This window comes from Podarcis filfolensis (assembly GCF_964270895.1).
Source record: "Podarcis filfolensis genome assembly, chromosome: 3".
NCBI lineage: Eukaryota > Metazoa > Chordata > Lepidosauria > Squamata > Lacertidae > Podarcis > Podarcis filfolensis.
This window is the reverse complement of record NC_139606.1, coordinates 83,880,626-83,886,378: the sequence shown is the minus strand read 5'-3', so window position 1 is coordinate 83,886,378 and position 5,753 is coordinate 83,880,626. Positions and strand designations below refer to the sequence as shown.

The following is a 5,753-nucleotide window of genomic DNA, read 5'->3' as shown; positions in this document are numbered from 1 at the left end:
ATGTGGTTTGGGGCATGTAAAAATTGATGGTATCTCTCCTCAGCACAGGCCACTGTAGGATTCCACAGCAATTCAGAACCAACATTGTATGAAACAAGCTTTCTCTTTCTCCCCAATTGCCTCTTGGTGATTGTAGTCAGAAGTGCATAGATGCTCTCTCTCCAAGGCCACAATTACAATGTTCGTCCTCAGCACTGTTGTGTCTGTTCTTGGTGATCTTTCTGACTAGAACTCCCCATAGCTCAAAGGAAGGGCAGCAAAACAATGGCATTGTACAGTTATCTCATGATGATGATAACATTCCAGCAATTTGCCAAGAGAAGAAAGGACATTGAATCCATCAGAATATTAAATTAGTTTGTTATTCATCCATTGGAGATAGAGTGCAACAGCCCAATGCTCATCTGTGCAAAGTCCAGCATCACAAGTACAGGATCTATCTGAGCCCTTTGAGAAATTGTACACGTGGACTTAGGTTTGTGTCAGTTCCACATCCCTTTGTTCATCCCTCCATTCTGTCCTATTTCCAAATTAATTCATGACTGCATAGTTTTTAGTTTGCATAAAAATTGTATTTAGATGCCAGTTGATAGATGATAGATAGATGATAGATAGATAGATGATAGATAGATAGATAGATAGATAGATAGATGATAGATGATAGATGATAGATGATAGATGATAGATGATAGATGATAGATGATAGATAGATAGATAGATGATAGATAGATAGATATAGATAATCACTTTGACTGTACTTTCTCACAAAATATGTATTAATTTTATAACATTTATATACTGCTTGATAACATATTTTTTCTAAACATATTTGTTGCAGGCCACCCAAATGTCTGCCAAGCAGTAGCCAGATTCCAGGGATCTTGGCACTTAAGCTGAGTTTGCATTCCTTGGGAATGAGGCACAGCAGAGACTGTCATGTCTTTATGAAATATGGTTTATTTCATACTTATTTACAACCTGAGTTTTGATGGCGTGCAGAATGTTACACCCCATGAGTGCCTCTTGTTGCTTGTCTCAGAGCTTCAGCAAGTTTGGGTGCAAAGCAGCAGCCAGCTGGGCTCCCCGGTCTCTGTGTGCAGCCAGCGCCACATGGAGTCATGACCGATCCCTCCTTCTTCCCAAAAGACGCTGCTCCAAAACCTCTGTTTTAAAAGGGCACCTTTTTTCCTGTGGTCTTACCCCCAGGCAACCTGCCCCTCTCATTTCTGTTATTTCTGTCCACTTTTCAGCCAAGGGAAGAACAGCTTCAGCATGGTCAATTGTTCTTAACAGCCCAGTACTTGGCTTTCTTTGTGTTCTTAATGGTGCCACTGTCAACAATCTCCTGAACAGGATAACTGGTTCAGCCTGCAAGGTAAAAGGTAAAGGTAAAGGACCCCTGGATGGTTAAGTCCAGTCAAAGGCAGCCCTGTTTAGGGAAGTTTTTAATATTTGATGCTGTATTGTTTTTAACACTTGATTGAAAGCCGCCCAGAGTGGCTGGGGAGACTCAGCCAGATGGGCGGGGTATAAACAATAAATTATTATTATTGCTATTATTATTATTATTATTATTATTATTATTATTATTATTATTGGGTTGTGGCACTCATCTCACTTTCAGGTTGAGGGAACTGGCATTTGTCCACAGACAGCTTTCCAGATCATGTGGCCAGTAGGACTAAACCACTTCTGGTGCAATGGAACAGCATGACAGAAACCAGAGCGCACAGAAACACTGTTTGCCTTCCTGCCGCAGTGGTACCTATTTATCTACTTGCACTGATGTGCTTTCGAACTGCTAGGTTGGCAGAAGCCGGCACAGAACAACAGGAGCTCACCCCATCTCAGGGATTCGAACCGCCAACCTTCTGATCAGCAAGCCCAAGAGGCTCAGTGGTTTAGACCACAGCACCAGGTTCAGCCTGTATTTTTCACTGATCTGGCATTTTCCCTCCAAATATTAGCTAAATTCTACTATTTACTAAATTTAGGAATGTGGGGAGACTGACCCCAGCACAAAATTGATAACATGATTTTATCTCAAAGTGTGTGTGTGTGTGTAAATGAATTTTATCCTAAAATATGCGTTTAAAATATATTTTGGAATAATTTTTGGAGCTGAGAATGCTGGTGCAAAGCTTAGAGTAGTATGAAGGCTGGCTCATTGTGTTCACATGAGTGCATTAGCAAATTGGGTTGATTTGCACTGGAATTCACAAGGAGGGAATGCCTAACATGAACACGTGAATCTAAGTGTGCAAATAATGCAACACCTTGATTTTTCTGGCAGATCCCTGACTTCAAGCGGTGATGTGTGCTCTGTTACATGGTGGTGCTGATGGCGGAAGAGAGTGTATCTGAAGCAGCTGCACAAACCATGGAGTGGATACTTATTGTACAGACTCTGGATAAAAACTGCTTACTATGGCACATGCAGGCCTCTGCCTTTAAAGCAAACTTGCTTTGTGTCCTTTCCAGTCTTTTGAAAACAAAGATAATAATTGCAAGAGCCTTCACATATTTTTTTTTCCAAATTTCCACAATAACTGCTATTCAGCAAGACAGACAGCAACAGGAAAGCCAATTTTGAGAAAACAAACCCCAAAACTAAACATCAGTGCAGCACTAATTCAATATTTATATAAAGGGAGGGGGAGAACGGCGTCTTACTATATCTTTCCAAAACCATTAAAATATTGTTCCGTTTCATATCAATCTATTTGTGTTTTACCTTATCTCTTGTACCCAAGTGCTATTGGTTAAAGTGTTCATTGATGCAATAAGAAAGCATTGTTTGGTCAACATATCCCCAGGAAAGACTTGGATGGGGTACATGTCATTCTGAACAAGGATATTGTTACCATAAGCTCCTGAGAGAGAGAGATCTTTCCATTGACTTGAATAGTGGGAGGAGGAGGTGGTGGTAGTGGTTGAACAATATTGCAGGGAAGGGACGCTGAAGTAAATATTAAAAAGGGTTTCTTTTTCATGGGGGAGGCAGCATAGCTCCACATGAAAAACGAACACTTAAATACTTACTTCAACATCCCTTCCCCAAATCCTTGTGATTGGATTGCTCTGGGGAAACCATTCATTGTGATTAAAAGCTACACCTGTCCATCAGAGTGGAAGATCTTTTCACCTCTTCACTCCCTTCCCACTTGAGCTCATTTCCCGAATTATCTTCATTTTGCTTTTTAAAATATGCAGTGGTTGCTTTTGGATATGCAGCATTTTTGGGGTACATGAGTCCACAGAGCAACATAGGACATTAAGGCAATCATTGATCCAACCCAAGAAGCCTTGTTAACAGGGCAATCTGACTGTGGCATGTGAAAAGCTCACCTGATTTCTCCTCTGTTTGCTCCATAATTTGAGAAGTATTTATTTATTTCTATTTATTTCCACTTCCTGAAAGATACAGGAAAATGATTTAACAAATCAATTGAAACACACAGTGCTTTTTTTCTTTAAAAAAAAAGTTTAGGGGTACTCTCATTTTGACTCAAGAAAAGCGTCATTTTATAGTTCAAATCAGGAAAAATAAATACAGTAAATGGACAAAAGTACAAAGGTTCACAAAAAATTTAGGGGTATGTGTACACCTGCTCCCCCCACCCAGAAAAAAGCACTGGATATAGACCCCCAACATGTACTATACAAAGTTCCCAAAAGTGTGGTCCCTTAGGCACTAAGAAGGTTGCGAACTTTTCAAACTGTTGTTTGAGCTTCCATTAGTACCTCAAACACAGAGCCATAAGGATGTAAGAATAGCCTGCTGGATCAGGCCAATGGCTCACCTAGTCCAGCATCCTGTTCTCACAGTGGTCGGTGGGAAACCCACAATTAGGATTTGAGCAGAAGAGCACTCTGCCCTCCTGTCGTTTCCAGCAACTTTTCTTCAGAAGAATTGCTGCTTCCAGCAGTGGAGGCAGAGCATAGCCATCAAGGTTTGTAGCCGTCTTCTCTTCCATGGATTTGTCTAATCTTCTTTTAAAGCCTTCTAGGTTGGTGGTCATCACTGCCTCCTCTGGAAACGAGTTCCTGTGGAAACTCCAGCACCAGGAGTTGGCATTGCCAAGCTCCTGCCAAGGCCCTTGACCCAGTCAGGGACCCATTGCCAATTCATCAGAGCCTCCTAGCTCTGCAACTTCCTGCTCTTGCTATTGTTGCCTATTCAGTTGTCCTCTCCGAGTGAATGAGCAAGGAGAAATCAGCAGCCTGATTGTCCTCTCTTTCTGGAAGGTAGTGTAGACTGGCCCCAGGGGGAGATGAGAAGCAAAGAGACAGCAACAATGGTGGCGAGGAGAATGAGTTATGTGCACTCATGCTGGGGCAGCTACTGAGAACATCTTGCCCAGTATGTTTCCAAGCACCGTGTTGGTGCTGACCTTTAAAGCCCTAAATGGCCTCGGCCCAGCATACCTCTCCACCTCCATCGTTCAGCCCGGACACTCTGTGTCCAGCTCTGAGGGCCTTCTGGCAGTTCCCTCACTATGAGAAATGAAGTTACAGGGAACCAGGCAGAGGGCCTTTTCAGCAGTGGTGCCCATCCTGTGAAACGCCCTTCCACTAGATGTCAAACAGATATACAATGACACAACCTTCCAAAGACATCTGAACGCAGCCTTGTATTGGGAAGTTTAAATGTTTGACGTTTTGCTGTGTTTTGGAAGCTGTCCAGAGTGGCTGGAGCAACCCAGTCAGATGGGTTAAGTAATAAGATAAAATAAGTAACACAGTGGTATCTCGGTTTAAGAACAGTCCTGTTTACGAACTATTCGGTTTATGAACTCCGCAAAACCAGAAGTAGTGTCCCGGTTTGTGAACTTAACCTCAGTCTAAGAACAGAATCTGAATGGTGGAAAGACACCAGCGGTGGGCGGCCTCATTAGGGAAAGCGTGCCTCAGTTTAAGAACAGTTTCAGTTTAAGAATGGACTTGCGGAACGGATTAAGTTCATAAACCAAGGTACCACTGTAAATTATTATTATTCTTTCGTAGCTTTATGGCAAGTATGCCTTTATTGTCAGCAGTTAACTTTTATTGCTGGACCAACCAGCACCTGCCTCTGAATTATGCTAACAGTTTGGGGACTATTTTTATTACTATGACTAACCACTATGTGAGAAAGAGAAAGGTGAATAAATACAATGCAAGCCAATAAAACAAATGATTGACCTTACCTACTTGGTGTCCCTCAGCTGACCTTGCAGTTTGCCTCTGACACGAAACTTGGAGGCTCCTCCCATGGAAAATGAGGCCACCTTTTTAAACACACCCAGGAACATCCCAGTAGCTGATGACGTGATTAGGCATAATATTATAGCTGCAGGTCAACCATGCAGCCAAGGTATATACAACTAAGCTGTACAGCCAGACTCTTGCAACTCAAATGTGGAATGAGGTGATTGCCTTTCTTCATCACATGATGTCTCAGTTGGCAAATCATAAGCTAGCACATTTCCATGTGAAGCTAACCTCTCTAATATATTTGTCCTGCATCAGTGCTGAGGCCGCCATCAGAATAAGGGATTTCTCTTAGGGCTGACTGAAAACGGCCTCCCCAAATTCTCCACCCTATTTGCACATGGTGAAATGGAATCCATTTAGCCCTGTATTCTCAAGGAAAAGTCTCTAGTAGTTTTGGGAGCCCCCATCCTTCCAAATAAGAGTATTCCCTGGGAATTTCTCAGATAATTGTTTTATGAGAAATGTCAGCTCAGCTTCATTTCTCACTAACATGGTTG

General features: G+C 42.2%; 1 long non-coding RNA gene across 1 annotated transcript; it reads right to left on the bottom strand.

The window, feature by feature from the left end:
- Window positions 1–937: 937 nt before the first annotated feature.
- Window positions 938–5,388, bottom strand: LOC310760118. Its single transcript, XR_014546789.1, has 2 exons — window positions 5,190–5,388; window positions 938–1,368 (listed from the first exon to the last, which is right to left on the bottom strand). It is a non-coding gene; the product is annotated as an uncharacterized lncRNA (long non-coding RNA).
- Between the last annotated feature and the right edge of the window lie 365 nt (window positions 5,389–5,753).